This window comes from Cimex lectularius, unplaced genomic scaffold (genome assembly GCF_000648675.2).
Source record: "Cimex lectularius strain Harlan isolate CLEC.00 unplaced genomic scaffold, Clec_2.1 scaffold64, whole genome shotgun sequence".
NCBI lineage: Eukaryota > Metazoa > Arthropoda > Insecta > Hemiptera > Cimicidae > Cimex > Cimex lectularius.
This window is the reverse complement of record NW_019392702.1, coordinates 1,392,329-1,405,547: the sequence shown is the minus strand read 5'-3', so window position 1 is coordinate 1,405,547 and position 13,219 is coordinate 1,392,329. Positions and strand designations below refer to the sequence as shown.

Genomic DNA, 13,219 nt, shown 5'->3' with positions numbered 1-13,219 from the left:
ATTTCTATTGTGAAGAAATGTTACTGATCACTCCTAACAGACAGCCGAATAGAAAAACCCCGCCTTCAAAACTCATACAACCACAGCTATGGCGAGTTAAGCATTCCAGGTCTGGCAGGCGTTTCAGTCTAATGCAAGGATTATTGGACTAGATTAAGGAGAACACAACTGGCACAATTCACATAACAAGGTGTGTCACCATGAACAAAAAGATATAAGAATATAAAGATAAGTTTCGGTATAATTGATAATTAAGCTTGTCAGTGAGCCAACAAACCTGCATATAATAGAAGTAATATCCATTTGTTGATTTATTTCCCTTTTTCTTTCATACCCAGACTAGTAGTTTAGTGTTTGAGTTGCTTGAAAAGATAGTTGTATTGGCTGAGGTAAGGATGATGTTTGACGAATAGGCTGCTTGTAGTGTGCACCTTTAGTAATGGTTTCATCAGGCCAGGATGATTGGAAACAATCAAAATGTAGGTTCATCTCCTTTAAGAACGGTTATGGTTGAATTTAAGGTTATGCAGTAGGAAGGAGGACGCTGAATAACCAACACGTTTTTCCGTTAGGTGAAGTGTATAAATGTGGTGGCTTTGTTGTATATCTAGACCTTCATTTATGTGTTTTAGGTTTTGAATAGAAATGACTAAATCAGAGCTGTTTGAGAGGGAAAAAAAAGAAAGATGTAAGGTAGGGATGTAGGTTTGATGATGAAATCGCTTGATTTGCTGGTAAATAATAGAGTCGATAGTACCGCCCTGATCGATAGTGATGGCAGTCGGACGCATTTCGGCTTTTTGCCAATTTCAGTGATGCGTTCACAATGATTCGTTGATGACCTCAAGAAGAAAGGATTATGTGGTAGGTGATGCTCTGCACCACTGCTAACGCCTGTAATGACACAATATGCCTCTATCATATTCTGACGTTACGATGTGGCGTATAAATATGATCGCATGTTACACTAAGTTTTTGCATGTCTGGACCCGCATTTATACGATTCAGACGTTTTTAGGTACAATAACGAATCAGAGTTGTTTGGGAAGATAGCTGGAAGGTCTAAGGGAAGAAATTGGATGTCAGCTGTTTACATCTGGTAAAGGGTAGTGGCCAGAGGTATGTAAACAATGATGTTATAAGGGGAAAGCGCCGGCTCTTCACTCACCCGGAAGTACAGATCGGTAGAAGCAAGGGATTAGGTGGTTGGTAGAGGGAAGGATGCCCTTGAGCAAAACATCAAGCCCGGGTGCCTAACCCGATCAAAAGCCATATCAAGAGCCCTTACTCAAAGAAGATAAAAATGATGTAAAAAATGTGGTAATTCTCTTCTTACCATATACTTGTACACTTCTTAGAATTTAATTTATCGGCTGTGGAATTATTACTTGCCTACAGTAATTAATTTTCTTTATAAATCGTTTAAATGCAAAATGAGTTGTCGGTTTGTAGATGACTTAAAGAAGAAAAAACGGTTTATTCTCGCTTTTAATTAAAATAAACATTATTAATTAAAGGTCATTATCTACTTAAAAGTATTCTTATTATGCACAAAACTCGTTACTGTCGGTGCCAATAGAGGAAATTCGCCAATTACGTCGAACTTGGTTGTCGACGAGCAGAAAATGAAAAATGGACAAAAGAAATGTTGAGAGAAAAACGGTAAAAGCTCTCTCGGAAAGAAAGAGGGAGGAGGAGGAGTGAGAGAGAGAGAGAGCGAGACCTCATTAACTGAGGCTGCCGGCTAATTGGAAAAGTAGCAAGTTTACCTCCCACGATTCCCTTCTTCTACCTGTACTCCCATCCACTCCCTCCTACCCTTAATAATTATTTCATTCCAGCTAACTTACTTAACCTGAGATTAAAAAGGAATAAGGGAATGGTGGATGCGGATAAACATTGCAACCAGGTTCAAACCTATATCAACAGAAGGGAATGACCAGGCTTTTTTGTTCTATCTTTTCTTTATATACTACGGATTAATAGTATGCATTATCTTTAGTAAACCGCTGAGTTGTTAGGACATTTTTCTGTTATGCTATTCCAATCCTTTCAAGACACCTTACGGGTAGTTCAGCCCTCTCATATGACATCTGCATCATGATCAATCATCGCACAAAATGAGCTGTTTGGTACTCTTCTTCAACTCAGAGCAAATATTATTTAAAAAAAGAAGAGTCTATTAGAAGAAACGGTGATGGAGGTCATGAACTAGGGTTCAAAATGGACCCTAAACCAAAAAAGAAGTCAATTTTCATTGAAATCTTATAAAAGTCAGTACTGGATAGTCATATCTGTTCAGTCATCAAACCACATGTTTTCGGTACCTAGGAAGCGGAAACAAAACAGTCAGGCTCCTTAGATATTATGTCTCAGATTGCAGTTCAAATGTTTTCAAATATCTAAGGCCGTTAGCTACCCTTGCACTGATTTATGTACGCTATATCATCTGACATAGTAACTGAATCCTGTGTAAATGTTAAGATAGGGCCGAATCGATTAGGCGATACGGTCTCGAACAATATTTTACGTTGGCGAATCCACAGCCGAGCATCGGGTGCCCTTCATGGGGAAGGAAAAGAAGGGCGCAGGAGAGTAACCAAAGCTATCGATTTTGAAGGGTTTGCTCTCCCTGTTAATATTTAACAACGGCTAAGTGGTGGGGAAATCTTTTTCCAGGCCCTACTTTCTAATTTGCATTCATCGTGTTAAAAGATTGTTATACTTATAAAATGAGTTAAGGGCAATGTGGGTACGCAAGCCACACTTTTTATAATTGGGTGTATCAAATAAACGAATGTTTATGAAATATACAAATTCGATATATTTACGTATCATCATCATCAATACACAAAATATGATATTTACAGCACTGAATGAACACAATATATTACTGATATAAGGTACGTTGTTTTTAAGTGGGATGGGGTAACCGGTCTGTACGTAACAAATGTGGGTTGGAGGTGGAATCGCGATTTGTTACCTCTGGCGTGGAGGAAGAACTCTAATGAGATGTGCCTTGTAGATCGATTCGGATTAGGATAATTTATCCGTCAGGTCACGTGAAACCCCTCAATAGCATCTTCACCTCCGCACAAAGATATATCGCACGCATACAAATCTTTATTGTACCAGAGTTTCACTATATCTGGAAAGAAAATCTTATTACCCTGGAACGTACAATGTAAGGGTAGTTTTGAAACTTCTGGAAATAATCTTATCGGATTGTTCGAAAGTTTTAAAAAACAACCCATATGCTGTCGGAGCTCAGGCTGCTCAGGCTCAGCATGCGTTCAAACTGTGTTTCAAACATCTGGTTTCACATCTTTTCTAAATGATTTTAAAATTTTTAAAACATTACTTTTTGTTTATTTAAAATAAACTACTTGTGCAAAAAATTATTTGTAATAGGGCTTATTGATAATTTATAAACTCATAATAATAAGTATTATACCTTCAAATCTGGCAATTATGAGGTGTCCATCTTGTAATGTTCTCACAATATGTCCCAATTTATTCAATTTTTAATATTATGATCAGTACCAAATAAAAACTAATCATGCAGAATTTTTACTGTAAAAATGAGAGAAAGGCTTAGTCAAAGCATCAGAACTTTTTTCGAGATTTTGATTGCCGAAAGAACACTTTAGGTTAAAGTAATATGTAGAAATATTTCGGTTTTGAACATTTTCCCATGACAAATTGGGTAATGGATCCCGATCAGTAATCTGAAGGATCAAGGTCTGGACTATATGGTGGGATGGAAAGCACCTTGGTCGATCCAACGTTGGGGTTGGTTTTCTTGAGGATGTGAGAAAGATAATAGGAAATAAAGGGTCCAGGGGTTGTTTGGTTTAGCCACCTGAAAGACATTGGCGTGTCCAAGTGTACTCGTGTCTTTGTAACTTTTTGTGATTGTGTTTAAAAGTATTAATAACTAAAATAAAACTAATTAGTCAAACAATTGAAAAAAGGCAGAAGTCTTTTTATTTGGCAGATGATGAAAAACCTGAACTTTTTTTATGATTATATTAAATTAAAGGGAAAATTTAATATGTCTCTTGGCTATCATTTATTAAATATAAATATTACAGGCGTTTGAAAGATTCTGTAGACATCTGTAGACACGGACTTTTATATAAACAAATGTTTTAAGTACTTTCAACCTCCGCTCAAAAATTACGAGTACTTTGCACTCAATTGTATTATGTTGGACCTGTAGGCGGTAGGAAAGTCGGACTACCGACAATCGTGGGCGGTAGGTACAAAAAGGTTGACTGGCCCTGTTCTGCTGCAATTCAAAGATGGAGAAAAGTTTATTGTAGTAAAGTAGAAAAGTACCTGTTTTTCTTTGTACCATAATCGTATTTAAGATCAAACTCTTGAAGGTTTATGCTTCAACATTACACCAGCTCGAATTGCTGGCCATTTACTGACTCAATTACACCGGTATAATTTTAATAAAAGGAAAACTCATCATTTCAATTGATGCAACATTTATTCAAATGTTAAATAGAAGATTTAATTTAATTTTCATGTCCGTTCGACCGACTGTTTCCCTTGTTAGCTTTCTTCAACAAAAACAACAAGTTTGAAATGAGTCCATTTTTATTGCCCATCGTGTTGACATGTAAGTGGAAGAGGGTACCTCACACGTTGAGGCTCAGTTGTAAATCACTTGGCCGAAGACCCCGGCACCGACTTAGTAAGTCAGGGGTACAAAACGGCTTTTTTCTTTGAAAATTTAAACATAGCTTCTGTACCGTTAAATTACTTACTTCAGCTTTTGACAATCATTTTTTTAATTTGATAAAAATCTTTGCTTCTTGTACGGACAAATTACCAACGACTAATGTAGTCGTTTTACATAAGAGAAACAAGCAACAGAAAGGGAAAGGGAAAGGGAGAGAGACAACAGACATAATAAATGATAAATAGAAACAGTGCTAAAAAAGAAAGCGGAGATAGATAGGAAGAGAGGTTCAGAAAATGAAAATAAATGGGTGAGACAGTGAAAATGGAGAGATGTGAATAGATAGAGAAAGAGATTGCGAAGGCAAGAGCGAGAGTGAGAGAGAGAGAAACATACAGACAGAGAGCCTCATATGTTAAACAGAAACCCAGAAAAACACCGGTGATAAATTGAAAGAGAGAGAGAGAGAGAGAGAGAGAGAGAGAGAGAGAGAGAGAGAGAGAGAGAGAGAGAGAGAGAGTGGGGAGCAGAAAGAGAGAATTATTTGGTGAGGTACAGACAGACACACAAACTGGGAAAAAGAAAAAATGATCGAGAGGTCTAGATGAAAAGAGAGCGAAGGCATTAGAGAGTAATTGGGAGAGATGAGAGAGAGTGAGTGAGAGGAGACAGACAGAAATACCAAGATAAAGAGATAACCAGTTAATATGGTTAAGAGATATAACAAAAAGATTTTTTTTAAATAAATGAACGCAGGGCAGATAGTCATACTTTGAGAGAAAGAAAAAAAGCAAAAAAATATATGTATATAAGTGAGTGACAGAGTAAGAAATAGATAGAGCGGAGAGGAGGGTGTGTGAGAGAGCGAGAGATTTAGTTAGAGAGATAGAGGTGGAGAGAGAGAAATAGAAGAGAGAGAGATTAAGAGAGAGAGAGAGAGAGAGAGAGAGAGTGAGTGAGAGAGAGAGTGAGTGAGAGAGAGAGTGAGGGAGGGAGGGAGGGAGGGAGAGTGAGAAATAGGGAGGAGAGATAATTAGTTAAAGGAAAAAAGGGCTAGAGAGTATGTGTTTGTATGGAAACAGTGTTCAGTAACCATTGTTAATTTGGAAATATTTACCTAATTAACCAGTGCTACGTGTAGTTAATGGGCAGACGGAATCGAAATCTATTAGCGGGAGGAAATAGGGGGATTGAAGTTGGCCTAATGAAAAGTGAATAAGCATCCGTATCTATCGATCTGGTGAGAGGAAACAGGGGACGGCCGCCTTGGCTCCTTCCCTCTTTCATCCGCAAACCATTGTCATTAGGGCGAATACAAATCTAGCGGGGAGTTAAAACGGTGAGGAAGGGGCACAAACACAAAAAAAAAGAGAAAATTCAACGCGGATTAAACCATTAAATCATTCCCAATGTCTTATAAATTTTAAAACGTTGAAATGTGCCTGGTGTACACGCGTGGTTTTGACACGTCGTGAATACGATTCAATTTTAAAATCCACCAGACCCTTTCATTTACAACTTGAAATGAAAACCTGAACGACTTAATTTTACAATTATGATTTGGAAATATTCTTTTAACTTAATTTCATTATCATACTTATTACATAATTTAATAAGAAATCATTGAAATGAAAGATACACAGTATTAATTAATAAACTATTATTGTGCGTTTTACACTTGTTTTATATTTACATTTTCAATAAGTTCTTTTCAATTAATTAATCTTTAAGTAAGGTATTGGTTGAGATAAAAAAGTGATTATCACGAGCGAGATTCGAACCATCGATCTTCGGCTAGATACGCCGCTGCTCTACCACTTGAGATATCGTGACTTCGATCCACTCGGACACCTACTTCTCATCTCAATCTCACCTTTTGAATTTTCCCTCCTTTTTGCCATTTTTTATCGTGGGTTCGAATCCCGCTCGTGACATTGACTTTTTTATCGCAGCCAATACCGTACTTAAAGATTAATTAATTGAAAATAATTTATTTGGTCAGTCGGAAAACTAATCGATTTTCAATAAGGTGCAACAAAGATGTACGTTGTTCGGCATCTCTACTAAAAAGTCCTAAGGATCATCATCAATCCAGATCTTGTTTGTACCTTCAAATTATTACTTTGTTTCCATTCATGCTTTTTTGTGATATAAGATATGGTGATGAGGGGGTTTGTGCTCCCCATGCACTGCAGCCCTCTGGCTTATTGTACGTTCCTAGTTCCCTAGTTCATTGCATATTCCCAATTATTCTTCTCAGAAGTATCAGGACATTGACTGTCGCTGCTACAATTTCATTCCCTAGGTTTTTTCTCTATGTTAGGATAAATCTCCCCTGAGCCGTTGCTTTGCATTCGAAGATGATATGTGTGGCTGTGTTTTCTCATTTGATCGGCTAATAGTCCTATCACTCTCCAATTGCAGGAGTGAGTTTGTCAGTCTTCGTGAGGGCTGTTTTAACATTAGTTTACTGTGTCTAGCGCCGCTAGAGTTTATCCGCTTCTCCATTTTTTTATTGAAATCCATTTGACAATGGAGGATTCATATTTCCTTTTATTATCCCAAGTATAGGTTCAGGGCCTATGTACGGTCTTGCAGATTCTCCTCTGGCCAGTGTGTCTGCTTTCTCGTTACTCAAAATTTCTTTCTGCTCTGGCACCCAAGATATAATCAGATTTCTGTGTTTACCCAGGTTTTCGAGATTTTGTATACATTCACTGACTAATTTTGATGTGAATTTTTTACATGCTTATGCTTTAATAGCTGCTTGGCTATCAGATCTTATGAGGATTTTTTTACCAGTGGACCTTCCTTTAAGATTTTCTAGGGCACAAGCGTTGATGGCATGCATTTCTGCTTGGAAGACCGAAGTTTAAAACTTTATTGACAAGCTAAATCACTAAAGTCAAGATCTCAGATGCCGGTTAATACTCCTACCGCTCCTCTGAGACAAGCCCTCTCCAAATGCAGTAGTAAGTTTGCCAGTCTTGGTGAGGGTTGTTTTCCACATATAAATTGCAATAATTTCCCAGAAATGTTGATGCTAATGAAAGTCGGTAGCTATTCAACAAGCAATATAATGATAACAAAAGCTGCTTCGTTCCAAAGATCCACTCTATCAAAAAAGATACATGATTTTAAGAGAGATAGACGTGGATGATTCGAAATAACTAGAGTATTCCAAAAAAATGCCTAGTCGATAGATTGTGTCACAAAATAATTTAATTGGGATTAAATTTTCTGCTGATCTTTCCTATTCATATTTCTTCTTCATATTCATATTTCCTTAATATTTAATTGTGAGATTAATGCTTAAGACATGGAGTGGAATGATGTAGTTTATTCAGATTATTGCTATAAATAAAGGCAGAATAGTAAAATCTGATAAATAAAGATAAATTATTAACAATAATTACATGTTATATGGCAATACTACAGTAAAAAGCTTAAAACCTTTTCAAAACCAAAGCATCCTCATTACTTTGATAACTAGATCCACAACAATTGACTTAATTCTTTGTTACATTTTCGCTAAACCAACTAAAAAACTCTTTGGAAAGTTTATTAGTCTCTTTGTTAAACTTCATTTTCAAATAGCTAGATCTCATCAATTTCAATATGATGATGTACTCGTTCTTCTTCGTGACATCATGGGAAACATTGGCTCTGTATTGCCAGACATTCAATCATATTCATAGAGCTGATACTGGTTTAGATCTACCATTGAGCAGGTACATTCCGCGTATGTACATTGATTCCCCGGCTTTTCTTTTAATGTGTTTTCACCATAACCGATAAAGAGATTATTTAGGAGAGAGAAAAGAAATTAAATAATTTTTATGGTTGAAAGGCTTAATATCGAAGAGATAGTAAAGAGATGTGATTTCATCGGAATTCTTATTTTCGTTCTAAGGTTCGTTATTTATTTACTATGGCCAACAAGTAAGGATTTGTGTGAATACGGCGACAAATGTTTTTCTATAGGGGTGGAGAGGGAACAGATGGCGAGGCGGATCGAACTGGATGGTACGCCACTTTCTGATGGAGGCGGGTTCTCCGACTCATCCCCTATCCCGTTATAGAAATAAAAGCCAAAGTGGATAAATCCCATTAATGAGACAAATCGTTACTAATTAACTGTTATTCTACTGTCAGCACGGATAGCTGTTAAAGGTTTATGTGCATACATTTGTATTTCCGAATAGATAATCACAGAATCAGATCAAACCGAAGCATTTGATAAAATATATTTTTATTTTCGAAGTATATACCCCTCTTGAATAGAAGTTCAATATTAACTTGAAATATTTACCTCAAGTCCGTCAAAAATTAATAAAGTGCCAGTGTATTTATAAAGCTTTGATCAAAACAGAAAAGTTCATTGTTCTCTTTATCCTGCTAGAAACATTTAACCACTCTATAAAATTACTTTATTGACTTGTGAGCTCCATTCAAGCGAACTTGGAAGCCATTTGTTTTCATCTCCAATATTTATTCTTTTCGTACAAATTGTATAAACAAGTCAAAAGTTTTACCGTTTATTATTAACTTTTGACCCTTGAATTTACTATCAGTAGGTGCTATCTACGCGAGGTACTCAAATGTAATGTGGTGATAAAAAGAGTAGTCCTTGTAGATTTAAAATGTATACAGGTTTATCAAATGAAACTCATCCTTTTACTAATCAAATTAACACGTTTGAAAATTAAATTCATCTTTTACAAATCAAATTTACTCATTAAAAATTTAAATTCGTCGTTTTGCAAATCATATTCTTCTTTTTTCTAATTAAATTTGAATTTGATTGGTAAAAATTGAATTGAATTTGCAAAAAGATTAAATTCATTGGCAAAAGGTAAGTTTAATTTTCACAAGTATAAAATTAATTAGTAAAAGGGTGGATTTAATTTGCAAAGGGATTAATTTGATTTGCAAAAGTTTAAATTTTATTAATAAGGGAGGGAATTTAAAGCTATTTTAATTTGAAAACGAGTGAATTTAATTTGCACAAGAATGAATTTAATTTTTAAAAGAATTAATTTGATTAAAAAAGAAGGGAATTTAATTTGTAAAGAAATTAAATTAATTTGCAAAATGGTGAATTCATTTCGCAAAAGGATCAATTTGATTTGAAAAATTTTTTTAATTTGAAAAAGTCTGCATTTAATTTGTAAACTGAATTTGATTTGTAGAAGAGTGAATTGATTTGCCAAAAGGAAATTTGATTTGTAAAGGAATGAATTTAATTACAAGATGATGATTTTAATTTGAAAAAGTGTGAATATGTTTTGCAAAAAGTTATGTTAAATTGCAAAATTTAATTTGCAAAAGAGTGAGTTTGATTAGTAAAAAGAGTGAATTTAATTTGTAAAAAGATGAAATTGAATTACAAAATGGTGAATAATTATTCGTAAAATGATATATTTGCTTTGCAAAAAAGTATTTTAACTAGCAAAAAACTGCATTTAATTTGTAAACTATGAATTTGATTTAATTGCGGAAGAGTCAATTTAATTTGTAAAAGGATGAATTTAATTTTCAAAAAGGTGAATTTGATTTGTGAATTTATGATGTAAAAAAACGAATTTAATTTGGAAAGAGATGAAATTGATATACAAAATGGTCAATTTTATTTGCAAAAGGGTGAATTTAATTTAATAATAATAATATGTATAATATTCGTTCTGACAATATTTTACTAAAAAGCGCGTCGTGTATGTCTTGTCTCTTTCCTTTCAATCTTCTGTTGGCAGTTGGAGGAACCATTGTTTTGGTGTCCTGACAATCATTGAATTTGCATTATTGGATATAAAAGAAATTAATTTTATAGGGTGTATATTCAAAGGTCAGACGTCCTTGTTTTCTGTCGTAGAGTTTTTTGCGTTCGATGTAATCTCGACTTATCTGGGTCTAAAAATAAACTCAAATATGTATATCACTGTGTGGCCCATTATCTCCAAAAATCCCCGAGGAGTTTTTAAGAGTGGGATATTAATATCAATTTTCTGCCAAATTTTCTTATTTTAGATTTTTTCAAGACCGTTATCCGTTTTCCGAGCGGTCCGTGAATAGCGAATTGGGGGAGGGCTCATTTATTTTCTTTCAATGAGATTCTAATCCTTCCCGAGCATTAGCCAAGTCGGCAAAACCAATCAAGAAAGGGAACAGGGCCGCCTTTGGAAGTCTCTCACAAGTTAGCCCTTTGATCCGACTTAGTAGAGCATTACTTATTGAAATGGCATTTTCAATTTAACGTTCCGTTTACTCCGAATGAATTACCGTAATTTCTTATCTCAATATTAACCTTTTTGTTAATTTTCCACTTACTACAGAAAAATGTAGAACATTTTATTTTGGCTTTATAATTTTGAAGCTTTTCCCTTAAACTTTTCTCTTTACAGTTTGATCTGTACTTTTTGTGAAAGGCACACAAAAGCAAAAAGACTAATTAACTTGTAGCGCACTTAACTTTTAGATCGACCAACAATCCTTGATGAACGAAAATGTTCTGACCCACTTGTAGAAATCCTGGAGTTGTGAATCTGCACATGACTGAAAAAGGGGAGCAGGACAGGTCGGCCGGTGGGATTAGCGACACCATTGGGGTGTAGTAATTGAAGGGAGGCAGTCTTATTTTAATCCGGGGTTTGTGGCAAGGGGTTGCATGCAAGACTATTTGCCATGTAAAGAAGCCAGCTATTAGCAGAGAATAACAAATAAAGCGAAATTTTTGCCCCTGTATCTATCTCCAAGTTTCAACCGTTCATTTACTGCAACCGGGTGTTAGACCTAAATAGCACGCTTTCGATCGTTCAATACAATTTGAACTTAAATACTTAACCCTATCTGAAGGAAATGGTTGCGAAATATATGTTCAAAATATTGTAGATATCTTTGAGACTGTAGGCTGGAAAAGCCACCAGAGATCAGTCCTCCAGAACTCAAGAAGCCATTTTTTTGCTTATCAATTTTTATAATATAATGTATTACCTATATGCGGGGCATATGTGAATAGAATAGGCTTGAGACCATCCCCCCACTGCTGCATATGCGACATGTACGAAGACATGGATTCTTTCTATGTATGGAACATGGTGACCAAAGGCAACGGCTTTTTCAATCTTTTATGTGTCAGGAGATAGTCAAATATTTCGATTTTAACACAATTGTGGCAATAGGATGTTTAGATGTTTATCAGCATATCAGCTCATAGGTCCAATTTTTTGAGAGAGTGTAAACTGTAGGTTTGAGTCAGTTTGCAGGTGGGGGCGGGTAGCCATGGTAGTTGGGGGCCTGGGCCCGACGGGTGAGGGACCTTGGGGATGTCGACATTTCCTTGCCAGTCTAAATGTAATGGTTTTTATCCACATACCTGAAGGGGTCACAGTACAAAAATAGGGTATGAAGGATCAACCCTCCTCCTCCGGCTGAGGCCGTCTGGGATCGTGGTGGCGGGTGCGTCCGTCACACCTGTAAAATCACTGTGACCGGATATCAGAGGATAAGGACAAAAAAAATCTATTACCTCCGTCTATTTTTAATAATACCACCTATTTAAAATGTTTTCCTTCCTTGCAGTAATAGAGCTTTTCAACTTTCTCGGGAAAAAGGTGTCTTATTATTCGAAATTGTCCTTTATGCTCGTAGATCTAGATGTAAGAGTTTAGTACGGTTGTAATGCTTATAGTTGTACCGTAGGAAAGAAAATAAATCTTTTCAATACCATCAAACACCGGACTCAGAATAGCTATAAGAGCCTTCCGGTCCAGTCCCATGTGCAGTATAGATGTCGATAAAAAAGAATGCCCTTAAATTATAAACACAAGCTTTTGGACTAGCAGATCCGCTAAACTTCCTACTTACTAAACATAATCTTATATAAAATAGTTTATATGACAAAATTGCAAATATTAGATTTTCCTTTACGACGATCCTTGCTCTTAAAAAAATACGGTTGTAAGTTCCTCTAGTGCAGAAAGAAACATCTTCGACGATAGAAAACCAAATATTGTTCTTTCTCTAGCTGGACTCAGTGATACCAGAACCCCTGAATAAATGTAGACAGGAGTTCATTAAGTTCGAAACTTCCCGTATTATGTTTATACCCATAGACCAAAAACCAATGGTGCCGGAGCAATGACTGGAAAAAACATCAATCCAATAGTGCAAGACTTTTTTCACTGCGTCCATTCTTTCTCGTGAGTATTATTTCATCCTAAAACCGTATCTATTTGATTTCTTCCATATTAGCAACTGAACCGCAACCTCTTCGACTCTATCCTACAAAGGTGTTCTTCAAGGGTGCATTTTAGCATAAACGGCAGACCTAAATATTGATATTTGCTAACGATACAGTAATCCTCCCAATTCGTGTCCTTTACTCTCTCTCACACGCAAAATACTCCCTACCGTTTATCTAAATGAAAGTTTACATCCTGTGATAGATCGCGGCAAATACTTGGTACATTACATAGGCAAAAGGTCGAGGTGGTAAAACTGCTAGACGTTGTTCAAGACTTAATATAT

The 13,219-nt window shown here is 35.8% G+C and overlaps 1 long non-coding RNA gene across 1 annotated transcript in view; it reads left to right on the top strand.

The window, feature by feature from the left end:
• Positions 1-13,219, top strand: part of LOC106672496 — a 117,855-nt gene that overhangs the window by 92,186 nt on the left and 12,450 nt on the right. The window lies entirely within an intron of this gene.